The 13416-nt window shown below is 46.6% G+C and overlaps 1 long non-coding RNA gene across 1 annotated transcript in view; it reads left to right on the top strand.

Annotated features, from left to right (window-relative positions):
- The window catches only part of LOC138416998 (uncharacterized), an 85049-nt gene extending 73621 nt beyond the window's left edge, over window positions 1-11428 (top strand). The window contains exons 3-5 of the long non-coding RNA XR_011247931.1: window positions 4596-4688; window positions 4821-4945; window positions 7785-11428. This is a non-coding gene — a long non-coding RNA (uncharacterized lncRNA). The remainder of the gene's footprint in view (window positions 1-4595; window positions 4689-4820; window positions 4946-7784) is intronic.
- The last annotated feature ends 1988 nt before the right edge of the window (window positions 11429-13416 follow it).

Below are 13416 nucleotides of genomic sequence, written 5' to 3'. Positions count from 1 at the left end.
GGTGCTGAGGAAGCGTGGACAAAAGGACCACGTAGGTCCCTTTGGAGCGTGGATGCTGGGCTGGCTTCATCTGTCACAGCGTGTTTCCCACACTCTGATTTCAAGTGTGGACAAGGAGCACACATTTGGGCAAAAGCCAAGGGCCAAAGGGCTGCACCCGGCCCTGGGGTGGAGTGTGAGGAACTGAAGGCACATATACTGTCCTCTTGGGGGCCCCGGAACCCCACTGTCTGCCGCAAGGATGACGAGGGGTGGGGGCCCATCCTGCTCGGAGAGTGCGCTGAGCTTTGCTCTTGAATCCACCTAGGCTGAAGGAAAAATACAGCATCTTCCCCCAGTTACAACTTTTATATTGAATTGCGGAATCTTTGTGCACACTATATGTCCATGCCTACACTTACTTCTGCTGGAGTTTCCATCACTCACCATTTAGCAGCCCAAATCCAAGGTTGAAAGGGGGCTACTTCTCCAGCTGTCAGCTCCCAGAGGTTTAGAAGACTCAACTAAAGAGGGTGCTGTTTTAGAGATGGTCCCTGCTCTCTGATCGTGCCCTGCCAACAAGCCCTTTTCACTTGGCCCCAGCTCCGTAGATACGGGACACGTGCACTTTAAAACCATCTGGCTGCAAACTCCAGATTTTCCTTCAGTCTTAAAGCCAAAAGACCTCTCTCCCTGTGGATAAGTATAAACACTCATAAGGTCACATCATCCGTCCCAGGCCAACTGCTCCATCCCTGTGATTATGGCCACTGAAGTGCTTGGGAGCTGTCCTGGGGATACCCAGCTGTCTTGCGTGTGCTAAGGCACTCAGTCGTGTCTGACTCTTTTGCAACCCATGGACTTTAGCCACCAGCCTCCTCTTTCCATGGGATTTTCCAGGCAAGAATACTGGTAGTGGGTTGCCATTTCCTTCTCCAGGGGATCTTCCCGACCCAGGGATTGAAACTGTGTCTCCTGCATTACAGGCATTCTTTACCACTGAGTCACCTGGGAAGCCAGAGAATACAAAAATAAAATACATCCCAGGTCTCAAGGAATTAGCTGGTAGAACCAGTCAGGTGAGGCCAATGATGCCCCTTTAAGGAACATAGGGAGAAATAATGGCAAACTCTTTTTTGTTTTTCTAAATTTATTTGTCTGTGTCAGGTCTTAGTTGCAGCCTGCAGGATCTGTAGTTGTGGCATGCAAACTTTTAGTTGCAGCAAATGGGAATCAAACCCAGGCTTTCTGCACTGGGAGCTCAGAGTCTTAGCTACTGGGCCACCAAGGAAGTCCCAATAATCGCGAATTCTGAGAGAACACTTAGAGTTTCACCCTCTAGTCTCCTGGAGGCCTGTTTCCTGCTAGAAATTTGTTTTGTTTCTGGCCTCTGGGGCCCAGATAACACTCCCTGGATCTTTCATGTCTTCCTGGGGAGAGTAAATCGGGAGATTCTGTGTGTTTATTAATACACACATTTGTTTCCTCAGTGAGGAGGGTGAGCTCTCCATGGAACAGAAAGTTGTTTGCAAATCCCAGAATGAGTTGGAATCCTCTATGCCCCATTACTGCTTTGGGAACAATCTAGATGTTACGGCAAATGAATGATTTCATAGACTTCTGAAGTAGAGAGTGCCAGGCGTGTCTGCTACAGAAGACAGTGAGTGTGGCCCAGAGATTCTCTGGTTAATTTGATGGTTCTAGGGACCAATAGTGTTGGAGTGTGTCCCAGGAGTGTCTGTAGCCTGAGTGAGCATGTTGGATTGGACTCACTGATCCTACAGCTCAGGTGATGGCCAAAAGATGTCCTTTGGGTAAAGTCAAAACTCTCCCCTGTCTAACGATAGAATTCTCTCTCTACTCCCAGTCTGCCTAAAGCCAATTTTCTTTCCAAAAATACCCCCTGGATCTTCCTGCATCTGATCTGAGGAGTAATAGCAGCTGAAAACCCATGTGAAAGTCATGGCCCCTCAAAGCAAAGCATCTTTGCCCTCAGGGACACCGCAAAGAGCTGTGGTTCCAGACAGAGCCCCAGGTTCTGCTGTCCTCTTCCCTGATCTGCATTCTTTCCTCTGCGACTTATTTTTCGCTTTCTGTTTGACTTGGCTTAGTTGTATTTCTCCCCCGATAGACCAGCAAGAGTGAAAGTTCCCTGTGCTCACATGCACGGAGTGCAAAGCCAGTGTTGTCAGCACTCACTTGACGTCAAGGTTGACTTTTAAATTTGCCAGAGGCTTTCTTCAGAGACAGGGCTAGGCCAGTATGTCCCCCTATAGAGAGTTGGTTGTGGGTGCTGGAATTCAAAGCCCACAAACTGAATTTTAAACTTTTTGGACAACACACAGGTGGGCGTAGGGACCTCAGACCTTGATATCAAACAATAGATGTTTGTTTTTTAAAGTCAGTACATTTTCAGGTGTCATTCACATCTTCTTTTTTTTTTTTTTAAGTTTTTTACTGAATTTGTTATAATATTGCTTCGGGTTTATGTTTCGGTTTTTTGGCCTTGAGGCATAGGAGCAAGGCATGGCCTTGAGGCAGCCCTAGCTCCCCAACCTAGGATTGAACGGGCACCCCCTTCATTAAAAAAAGAAGTCTTGACCATTGGACTTCCAGGGAAGTCCTTACATCTTCTTTCTATCATCTTTTCCATTTTTTTCTTTTCTTTTCTTTTTTTTTTTTAAAGCCCACTGCTCTTAGAAAACACAGTTAAAAACCATTTGTTTCTTGGTTGCTTGCCTGCTCATCAGACATTTAGTTACCTTGAATGCTGAGTTGCTCTGTGTCTATTTTTCACAGATTTTTGTTTCATTTGAAAGCCTGTCTTTGGTTTGTTTACCCTTTTAATTTGGAGTCCCTGGGCATCTCAATGAGCTCCAGAACCCATAGATCATCTAATAATGTCTCTCCTAGTTCCTACTCCCTGACACAGAGAGACTTTTGAAACACTTCCATTTTCCCTTTCTAGTTAATGTACTCCAGCCTACATTTTTCCCCCCCCTCATTTTTTTACAGTCCATCATGGAGTATTTGTTTACCAAATGTTACTTTTCTTGGATCGAGTCTATTTTTGAGGAGTGCAAAGCAAACAATGCTTTGAAGCTGTCAGGCTTCATTTTATTTATGGATGAATAACACAAATAACTTGAAAATGACCTAGCCTGTTTTTCTCAGATTTAGATAGAAAAACTGCTTCCGGGCAATGCTGATGCCAAACAGTTCATGCCAAGTGTCCCGTTTTGGTGCCAATTGGTTTTTGCAGCCAAGTTGTAAACCTTCAGTAAACACGGTTTATAATGAAAGTGCAGACACAACCTGGGCCATGGCACAAGTGGAACTGATGTAAATTTACTCTGAGAATAAAATTCTAACAGGAACAGAATGGGGGAGAAGCTGGCTCTTGAGTGTTCCCACCATAATGTGGAAAATACACAAACCGTGATATTTGATGACTGAAATCCCGTTAGGCTCATCTAGGCATTTATGAAATCCCTTTGTCGTCACTGCTGAGTGGTTCCTCACTCCAAGTGACTGCTACCCAGGGGCTTTTTCAGAGCCCCATAACCATTTAACATCTGATGCTGGGGGGAAGAATGGGGGGAAGGGGACCTTGAAAATTTCAAGATACAGGTGGCTGTGTGCACACTGCATCAATCACAATCTATGGGTAAAAAGATCAAGCGTTTTCTTTTAAAATCAGTTCGGTGATACTCGTTCAGGTCAATCCTGGGGCCCCCGAGTTGCTGCTTGTAGCACTGGTGCTGAGGGCTGTCGTGTGACTGCACCCACGGGGACCTGGGGTCCCAGGTGGCCCTCAGGGGGAGAAAAAAGGCCCCGGGGGCAGTGCCTTGCAGTCCTGAGGAGGCTCTTTTCTTTGAGAAGGGAGAGAGTGGTCTCCTTTTCATGAAGCAGGAGTTAGTCCAGGCTTCTGGGGACTTGAGAAAGCCATTTGCTTTGAGACCCCTTAACTGCCAGAAAGAGAAAGTTCCAGAACCCAGGCCCAGGGCACAGAATTCATGGTGCAGGACCCAGGTTCTAGGACCGGGGTCAGACACTTAGGAGCCAGGCCCTGAAACTGTGGCCCAGGACAAGGACTGAGGGCCCAAGGCTTGCTCCACACGTGCAGGCTGACCTGCACGGCTTCATGAGTGGTTGCTTCCTTCGGACAGCTCTGACTTAATCAGGGCAGAAGGGACCAGACGCTTCCAGACTCTGGGAGGAGGAGAGTGGCTTGAGTTGTGGCTAAGGCGGCCAGCACTATGCTGTCTTAGATCAGGGTCCCAAGGCCCCACACCATCCCTCAGGGCCACCATGTCGAGACATAGACTGTGACCCACAGAAGTATGAATGAGGTCACACTTTCCATGACACAGACCTGGATCAGCATTCAGGGACTAGAGTCGTCCCTGCAGGTGCACATCCTGACAGCCAGCAGGCCACCTTCCCAGCCGCAGGCTAACTCAACCTGCTTTGACGTCGTCACTCACCTGCCCTCTACTCAGCGGCTGTCTATGTGCCGTCTATGGCCACCCTTCCTATGTGTCCATCCTAGGCGTGGCTTTTCTGGACCATGGTTCGTCACCAACTGACCCTACTCCTGTCCTGTTTTTCTCGAGGTCTGCACCCTGACACAGCTCATCAAAGCTACACATGCAGTGGTAACAACGGTGATGGCTTAGCAAGTGTCCAGCCTGTTTTCTGGCTTTAAGGTGAGGTGGAAAAGACCACAAACATCTTTATTTGGGAGGCTGAGGGTTTCATGTCACTGCTGACAGGCAGTGAGTAAATATCCTCTGTGGTTTGTGTCTTCCCTGGGACTCCCTTCTTCTTGTCATCCTCAGACCCACACACCTGTCTGTCATCTCTTATTCATGGAACACCGGCTGTGTCCCAGCTCTCTGTGTGTTGACCCATTGCATCCTGACCCCATCCTGTGAAGTGGAGCTGCTATTACCTAACTTCACAGGTGAGGGACCAGAGTTCACCTGTGAGGGATCCGAATTCATAGGTAAGGGACCAAGGTTCACAGATGAAGGACCAGTGTTCATAAGTTAGGGACCAAGGTTCACAGATGAGGGACCAGGGTTCCTGCTGAGGGACCAGGGTCCATAAGTGAGGGACCAGGGGTTCATAGGTTAGGGACCAGGGTTCACAGGTGAGGGACCAAGGCTCACAGATGAGGGACCAGGGCTCCCAGGTTGAGGAACCAGGGCTCACAGATGAGGGACTAGGGTTTACAGATAAGGGACCAGGGTTCCCAGGTGAGAGAACAGGGTTTATAGGTGAAGGACCAGGATTCACAGGTTAGGGACCAAGGTTCACAGATGAGGGACCAAGACTCACAGGTGAGGGACAAGGGTTCCGAGGCGAGGGACCAGGGTTCGTAGGTTAGGGACCAAGGTTCACAGATGAAGGACCAAGGTTCATAGTTTAGGGACCAAAGTTCACAAGTGAGGGACCGAGGCTTACAGGTGAGGGACAAGGGTTCCCAGGTGAGGGACCAGGGTTCATAGGTTAGGGACCAAGGTTCACAGATGAGGGACCAGAGTTCACAGATGAGGGACCAGGGCTCAGAGATGAGGGACCAGGGTTCACAGATGAGGGACCAGGGTTCACAGATGTGGGACCAGGGTTCCCACTGAGGGACCAGGGTTCATAAGTGAGGGACCAGGGTTTATAGGTTAGGGACCAAGGTTCACAGATGAGGGACCAGAGTTCACAGATGAGGGACCAGCGTTCACAGATGAGGGACCAGGGTTCACAGATGTGGGACCAGGGTTCCCACTGAGGGACCAGGGTTCATAAGTGAGGGACCAGGGTTTATAGGTTAGGGACCAAGGTTCACAGATGAGGGACCAGAGTTCACAGATGAGGGACCAGCGTTCACAGATGAGGGACCAGGGCTCACAGTTGAGGGACCAGGGTTCACACATGAGGGACCAGGGTTCACAGATGAGGGACCAGGGTTCCTATTGAAGTACTGGGGTTCATAAGTGAGGGATCAAGGTTCATAGATGAGGGACCATAGTTTACAGATGAGGGACCAGGGGCTCAACAGTCACCCCCCGCCCCCAACGATGGTGGCGCTGCAGAGAGCGATGCCCAGAAGGCCAGGCTGCAGTACTCTGGATGCTTGTGTCTCTTCATTTCTCTAGATGATTCTGGTGACGGGGGATGACAGGCCAGTTTACAGTTTACCATTACTCCTCACCCCCTTGGAGTTCAGCCTGAGGTCTGCAGTTTCCTGCCCTCTGTGGGCTGTACGTGGGTTTCTCTAGGCTGGGGTATCACAAGGGGCCTGACAGGAATGAAATCCTCTGCCCCACTCTCCTGACTCCCCCTTGGCCTCATGTCTGGGTCCCTGCCTTGGTCCTGGGTCCCGCTGCTTCTGCCCATCACCCCAGTTTCCTACTTGCCTGGTCCCGCTGCCCCCTCCAGCATCTGGAGAGCAGCTGGAGCCCACTCTGGGGCCTCAGCTTCCTCCCAGGCTGCACCCACTCCGTCTGCTCCTAGAGAGCAGTGTGTCCCCAGCTTCCCCTTTGCACACGCTGTCACAGGTCACCTCTCACTGCATCTTAGGAAGCCAGGTCTGCAGCTCCCAGCAGATCTGTGGGGAAAGTTATCTTCATAACTTGTTTCTTTTCCCTGAAAAGGCAGGTTTGCTATGCTGGACTTTGGCTTGATTCACTCAGCTATCACTTAACTGGAGGACATTCTCTCCTGTGAAACTTAACCTGAGGCCTGTCCAGCTGCAGCGACTCTCCTGGTGCAAGTCAGAGTCCAGCCCAGGGCCTGCAGGAAGACCTCAGTGCACCCATGTAGGGATGGGGTCCATCACTGTTTAAAGGAAAATAGAAGTCAGATAAACTAAAGTAAAAAAGACAAAGCACAATAAAATACAATACCATAAAAACGTAAAATAAAATTAAAAAGTAAAATACAGTAAAAATGCAAAGGAAAAGAAAATATGCAAGATAAAATAAAGTAAAGTATAGTATAATCAAGTAAAATAAAATATTATGAAGTAGCAAAGAACTGACCTATTGAGCCTGGCCAACCCTGGCTTAACCAGTTTCACAGAACTACTGTGACATCACACTGGCTGACCTTGATCCTGGGGCCCCAGTGACAGAGGGAGCTGACTCTCTGGAGAGTCTGTAAGGAACAGACCCCTTCATCACAGCCAGACTTGCATTCCTATTGTGTGTCAAAGGCTTGGGGTTTACACATCCTAGTGATAGATTCTGGAAGATGCAGCCTGGGACCCAATTACATTGGGACTCTGCCCGACTCTGGATGAGACCATTGCTGGTCAGGGGCCCAGATTCCCTGTCTGCAAAAGGAGGGAAGCTGGAAGGTGACTTTACCATCTCTCTGCCTCTGGGGTCTGTGGAGTTTATTGGGAAAGTATCTTAAATGTGTGAGCCCTGGTATGGTCCAGAACGCAGCGGGTGTCATTGTGTTAAGAAAGGGCTTTGTCAAACCTCTGCCCCTCACCAAAGTTAGGGTCTCCGTCACCATCCTCTGTCATCTCTACAAAAACACACAATCCCATATTTAAAATATGAAAGTTAAAAATAGTGACGCACACTTCCGCTCTCGTGCTGGTCTTCCCTCTTACTAAAAGACCAGACTCTCTGCTGCCTGAGTGGAAATTAGGAGGTGTGCTCGAGAAGGGTAGTTGTCAAGTCAGGACGAGTCCCCAGAAGCACAGATGACAGACACATTGGCTCCTCCACGAAGGAGATTGTGTTGCCCATGGTTTCAACCAGGAGTGATTTCTGTCTCCCTATGGTTTCTCCCAGGACAGTTCTGCTCCTGGATCCCAGGCCAGCAGGCGTTTGGGAGAGCTTTGATGCGCTCATCCAGTAACAAGTCCACATCAAACGGAGCCCTTACTTGGTGGCAGCTGCTCAGACTGTTTCACATGCCCTTTGCTGAGAGCCTTGGAGTTTGAAGTCTCCAGGGCTAATTTAAAAGCAAGTTGATGTGGAAAGATGTTGGAACGTTCTCTGAAAACAGTAGTGGATGTTAATCTCTAATAAAACAAAATGTTACTATTCATCTGGAAAGATTTTATACATCAAATGCAGGGTCAAAAGAAAAAAGAGAAGACAATTTGATTAACTGATGCTTTCTATGTTAATATTGACTTTGAAAGAGTTCACAGAGATAAAAAGGCTGAGGGCTAACTTGAAAGCTTAGATGCTAAAGATAGATGCAACAATACATTTGCAAGGAGGAGGCGCATAATGAACATGTTTGTAGAAACAGAATGAATGAGTGCCAGTGAATGTTAAATACCGGCAGGAAAAAAGAGTTTTAAAGAGAAAAAAAAATAAATTCATGGCCCCATTTCAACTTTATGTAAACTTGCTGCACTGACCTGAACCTGGGCTGGACTGAATGCAATCGACAGCTGCCTCTCTGTCTTTGGTTCTTGGACCTGCCCTTGGCACCCTCTTCTCCATGCGCCATCTGAGATCCAGGGAACACCAGCCACACAGGTGGATGTTGCTCCATAGCATGGCATTTTGAACCACAACATCAAGCCTTCCTCTTGTAGCCCCAGAAGCTGGCATTCATGGAGCATTCCGACACATAAAAACCAGGAGATAGTGACCCAGACCTAGCTGGGCATCTCAGTTCCACAAAGTCCCGAGACATCTAGAGCCATCCCTGAGGTGTAGCCCTCATCCGCAAGGCCCCAAAAGGCAGGTGGAGTGCCTGTCATCCCATCCATGTCCAAGTAACAGGATAAAGAGAGATTCAAAGAGAAAGCAGAAAGGACATTTCCTGGAAGCTGTCACATGACACTTTTGATTTAGTTTCAAAATAGAGGATCTATTCTGGGCAGTCATTTGTGAAAGACAAAATCCAGGGTTTCTGTTTCTACGGAACAACAGGAAAAAGGAAATTAAGGGACACCATCAGTCTCTATAGAGGAGAGAACAATTGATATAGACAAGGTGCTAGGCTGATGGACAAAAATAATGAAAAATATAATGGAAAAAATAATGGAAGAGAATTTGTTTGTGTCTGTGTACAAGATTCTGGGAAGAACAGAATGCCATGAGCAGGCCCAGGACCTATGAAGCTGACTGTTGGAAGAAGCTTTTTGAGTCATAGAGAGCAAGTTATTAGACCTTAAGAGGCCCATGGGTCCTGAAATAAATTGTCCAGAAAAATATGAGTGCAAGAGGAAACTTTTCAGAGTTGCCACTTGGTCTTAGAATTGTAAGAATTTTGGACTCATCTCTCTTGACACCTAGCAAAAGACTCTAAAAACATTCCAATCACACATTTAATCATGCCCTGGCAGATGTTTGAGCTACAAATACACTGACAGTTCCTGGCTACCAGCTCATGGAAGAGTCTTCTCCTCGCCTTATTAACAGACCTCACTAGTTAAAAAAAAAAAGATCTCAACCTGTTCTTTAGAAAGTAGCTAAACTTTTGTTTACAGTTATTGCCATAACAACTGATGTTAAAGTTAGCCATTTGGTTGATTTCTCTTAGATATCCCCAGGTAAAGAGAAAATGAATGTGTCTAGACTCAATGCAGTGGTCATGTATGGATGTGAGAGCTGGACTATGAAGAAAGCTGAGCGCCAAAGAATTGATGCTTTTGAACTGGTGTTGGACAAGACTCTTGAGAGTCCCTTGGACTGCAAGGAGATCCAACCAGTCCATTCTGAAGGAGATCAGCCCTGGGATTTCTTTGGAAGGAATGATGCTAAAGCTGAAACTCCAGTACTTTGGTCCCCTCATGTGAAGAGTTGACTCATTGGAAAAGACTCTGATGCTGGGAGGGATTGGGGGCAGGAGGAGAAGGGGAAAACAGAGGATGAGATGGCTGGATGGCATCACTGACTCGATGGACGTGAGTCTGAGTGAACTCCGGGAGTCGGTGATGGACAGGGAGGCCTGGCGTGCTGCGATTCATGGGGTCGCAAAGAGTCGGACACGACTGAGCGACTGAACTGAACTGAAGCAATTTAACTATGCAATTTTTATGCAAAGTTCCCTGCATGTTTATTTCCTTCCAATAAGGGTAAGAAAATTTACATGAAAACATGTGGGCAGTCCGTGTTCTAAGTGGCTGAGGACCAGGATGTGGGCTGCGGGGAGCAGCTATATGTCATCTTCATGTTCCTGTTATATATGGTAACTTGGAAATTTTCTTCCTTCATTCTCTTCTACTTTTATTGTATATTCCAGTCAAAACAACAACAAAATAATGATGAAAACGCTCCAGCGTTTCAAATATTAGATACAGACAGGAGAGTATCGATCAGATTTGGAATTTTATCTTCCAAATCTAAAGAAGTTATGTAATCTATTAAAAGTAGGGAAGAATAGCTTTGAGTAAAATTTCTTTCATTTAATTGAAAAGGATGCATTTATAAACCTTAAGGTTCTTGTTTACACAGATTTCTACCACCTTTGTAGAAACCTAAACCTTTTTAAAAAGTCCCCAAATCAATAAGATTTCCTTTTCACATCACTAAGAATGAGTGTTTAAATCAAATGTACTGATCTACAAGGTGAACTAGGTTAAGGACTAGATCTGAAAGGCTAAGACAGCCCCTCCTCAAGCCAACATTAACAAATACATTTTAGCATCTGTGTACCAGGAGGGTGGCAGAGATCAATTAGAAAAAAAGGAGGCAAAATGCCTGTCTGTATGGCGCTTACCATGGAGAAGACACTACTCAGCGGCTGAAGTTCAGGAATTTTTTTTGAAAGAATTCGTTGGATTCTTTATGGAATACAGAGTGGAGAGAGGTAGAGAATTTGGCCATGAAGGGAAAGAAAGACCCTGACCATCATGAAGGAGGAGAGACAGGGTGGGCAGGGTGGGGACACCCTGCAGAGACTCCCTGAGTGGGACCCTCACCCTTCCTCTTCTGACTCTGGGTCCTCGGGGAGGGACAGAGATGTTCTCCATCTCAGGTTGCTCATCTGTAAAGTCAGGATGTTACCCAAGGTGCCTGTTCTTGGTTGGCTGTGAAGGATAAATCAGGTAACAGATATAAAGTGCTTGCACGGTGCATGGCTTCTGGCAAGGGTCCGTGTTACAAGTCTGAGTGTAATGTCTTGTTGTCTGCCTGTAACGTCTTCCACACTGAGTGTTGACTACGCAGGGCTTTCATTCCACAGTATCCTGAATGAGGAAGGCAACTCAGGAAATAAACATGCAGGGAACTTTGCATAAAAATTGCATGAAATTATGCTCTGAGTAAAAAAAAAAAAAATTAGAAAAACATCTTAAATGCTGAAAGGCCCTTTGGCAGTTAAGGAGTGGTTGGTTCTGCACATTTAACCTGCATTTGGACTCTCTGTAAAACAAATTGGTTTATCATTTCTTCATCTGGTGCTGGTTACTTTAGTCATTGCTGGTGCTGTTGCTCAGAGTATAAAATTAAACATCTTTTTTGCAGAAAAAGTTTCTTGCTGATTTTTCTCTCAAATAATACTGGGTGAATTTTAAAACACACAAAGCGCTATCTCTTTTTAAGGAGCTTCTGAACAAATGAACCAAACACACAATAAAAGAACCTTTTCTTTCTCTTTTTCCTTAAAAAAAAAAAAGAAAAATACTGCCAGCACACCATCTACACATGAACCCCACCAGGCTGGTGGGGTATCTTTCTGATTAGATGACCGACTCCTATTTTTGGATTCCCCCTTTGCTGGATCCATTTTTATTTCTTAAAAGGGAAAAAGTGCTAGCTGCCTGCCAGGCCTTAGCGTTCCGGTTTGAACAGAGACATCTGAAATCTAGGCCAGGCGGGAAGGGCTTCTTTCATCCCCTCGGTCGCTCACCATGGGGAGCGCTCAGTGTCACGTCTGCAGCTCCCCCTGAAGCCGGCTCTGCCCCGAGCCCCCAGCCCCTATGGGGCTGCGACATCTCATTAGCTGTGCAGGCGTCTCTGAACTGCCCTGAATGTGGTCCGGAACGAGCTTGCCTGCCCCAGCTTTTGAATTCTGACAGGAAGCGAAAGGTGAGGCTTTCACAAATCCTGGAGGGCAAGGGATGGGGTCTGGCAAGATCAAGAAATCCAGGTGGGGAAGAGAGACAAGTGAGTCAGATGGGGGAAGGCAAAGCTTCCCGCTTCTCCTTTTACAGACTTTGAAAGTGACTTTCTGCGCTTATATTTTGGGAACTTGGAAACAAAAGGGAGAGAACAAACTTTTACAAACGGAAGGAATGAAAATGCAGCTTTCCCATGAAACCCAGCTTTCTCATGAACTCCCCACCATCCGACTGACTGTAACGTGTCCCACTTGCACCCCAGCAGGGAGTGAAGTTGTTTACTAGAAAATACGTAGGAAAGGGCACACAGGGCAGGGGGCCTTCACTTCTGGTATGTCGAAGCGTTTCAGGATTTTACAAAAATTCTTCTCCAGGCCCTTGTGGCATCTACCTGCTGTTGTTCCAAAGCCAATGCCCATTTTTAGGCATTTGTTAGGGCAGCACCCTGTGGCCAGGTCCCCAGATCTGCCCTGGTTACCTACGACTGAAGAACAAATCACCTCCACACCTAATGGTTCAGATCAGGAACAGGAACTTATTTGGGGAGGTGACCCTGGAGAGACCACTGTTAAGATGGTGCACCAACATGGCTGGCTGGAGCGCGGTGTTGGCTGGGAGCTTGGCTAGGCTGAGGGCTCAGGGCTTTGCTTAGCTTTCTGGGGGGCCTCAGGGGTTTCTTGGAGAAAAAGATAGTTCATCAGAGCATGGACAGAGAACCTGCAGTGTCCCCTCTACTATATTCCATCAGGCAGTTGCAGAGCCCACGTTCAAGGGCAGTGGACAGCCCCCTAAGTCTTGACGGAAGCAGAGGTAGAGACTGGGGGCTCTGTTTAAAACCAACGTCATCTTAGAAAAATGCACACACTTTAAAATTTTTATTTTCTAAGTGTGAGAACCTGACACGCTCAAGATGAAGGAAATTGTTAAATGTTTTAAAATAAAAGTGACTTAAGTCATACTAGTCCTTTCAAAGAAAGGAGTATGTATCAAAAACTTGAAAATTAAATCAACTAAACCATCTATTAGCCCCTGTATTTCTGATTCTGAGACAGTGGTTCACTTTATAGATAATATAAATTTAAAAGATTTCATCCCAGTTAAGGGCCAACTCCATGACTTTGTTGCCTCATATTTAAAGTAAAATTCCAGTAGATCTTCCAACATGAACTTGGACACCTTGACAGTAAGTAACTCACTTTCCTCCCAAGGTTTCCTGTCTTGTCACTTAACCCACTGAGCTTAAATTGTAAAATTTTAAAGTGTACAACCAATAATTTATAAATAACTATAGCTTTAAAGAAATTTATATACTCGCAAAATGAGTGTGCCCTCCAGGTTCAAATACCCAAGGCATAGATTTTCAGAGGGTCTGGTAGAATGACATTACATTTAATTTT

Source organism: Ovis canadensis, chromosome 13 (assembly GCF_042477335.2).
Source record: "Ovis canadensis isolate MfBH-ARS-UI-01 breed Bighorn chromosome 13, ARS-UI_OviCan_v2, whole genome shotgun sequence".
NCBI lineage: Eukaryota > Metazoa > Chordata > Mammalia > Artiodactyla > Bovidae > Ovis > Ovis canadensis.
This window is presented reverse-complemented; position numbering and strand designations above follow the sequence as displayed.